This window comes from Chrysochloris asiatica, unplaced genomic scaffold, assembly GCF_000296735.1.
Source record: "Chrysochloris asiatica unplaced genomic scaffold, ChrAsi1.0 scaffold00180, whole genome shotgun sequence".
Classification (NCBI taxonomy): Eukaryota; Metazoa; Chordata; class Mammalia; order Afrosoricida; family Chrysochloridae; genus Chrysochloris; species Chrysochloris asiatica.
In genome coordinates this window covers 4,406,024-4,407,169 of record NW_006408698.1, presented here as the reverse complement: position 1 = coordinate 4,407,169, position 1,146 = coordinate 4,406,024, and positions in this window count along the sequence as shown.

Here is a 1,146-nt window from a genome sequence, read left to right as displayed (position 1 = left end):
TTGCTGTAAAGATTTGTTCCCTCTTTTGAGCTACTGCATCCATAGGTATAGGCCAAGTTCATCAAATTGTATCAGATTACTCTTTTTTTCCTCTTCTTTATTCTTCTAGTTGAGCTCTGATCATCTAGTCTTTGAAGCCAGGTCAAGTGAGTACAATCTGCAAGTGTGGATGTTCTTGTGCATATGCCCTCTCTTCTTATCAGCTGGATGCTTCACTCTCCACTCTAGTCCTCTGTGGCTATGTCACCCACTCTGGGCCCATGAGTCCCCAGGTCTTGCCACACTGCTGGCCAACCAGGACTCCACCCGGGTTCATAGAAGTCTATTGAATGTTGTAGGGCTTAGCTCGCAGCTTCATTGCTGGTTTTCCCCACACTTCCCTTTATCAATGATGAACGTGGTCACCAAACAGAGCATGTATTTCCATTGAGTCTTAGTCTTGGAAGGGAGTTTGCTATGAGGGGACCCGACCACTTCCCTTGATATCTCCTGGGTGAGCAACTTGCTTGTTCTTGTAGTAATCAGTCTGCCTCTATTGTTTTGTATTTTTTCTGTTGGTCTTTCTTTCAAGAATAATCTTCTGTTCTTCTAGCCATTCCAGGCTGGTCTGCCCATCCTTTCAAGTGGGAATTTCCCACCTGGATGTGGTTCAGGATTCCACCTATAGTCTTATGTAATGCAGAGGCTCCACAGAAAGCCTCCTTCACTGGGCACAGTGTAGCCCCATTTTAGGTATTCCAATCAGTTATAGTCAGAGGACGGGCTTACAAGCTTTCTATGGTGATATTTCTGGCTATTCCTTTCTCTCCCCCTCCAGTGTCTATTTTATAATGGTATGCAAGGGAAACCAAGATTCAAAAGACCACCAAGCATCTTAACATTACTTCCCCCCTTTTGCCCATTCCAACCATGTCTCAATCCCTGTATCCCAGAGCCCTGTTGCTCCAAGGTTGTGCATACATCATTATTTATCTCTGTCCTACTTAACCCATTCAAACATGCCTAATTGTTCTCCCATCTCCTTTGTTCTTCCATTCCCCTCTCTCTTCTTCTTGTATATTGCCTTCCTCCCCAGCACCCGAACTATCCTGTGTATATTCCCTACCCTGAGATCCACCTTCCCCTCCATCTCCTCATCCCACCCCC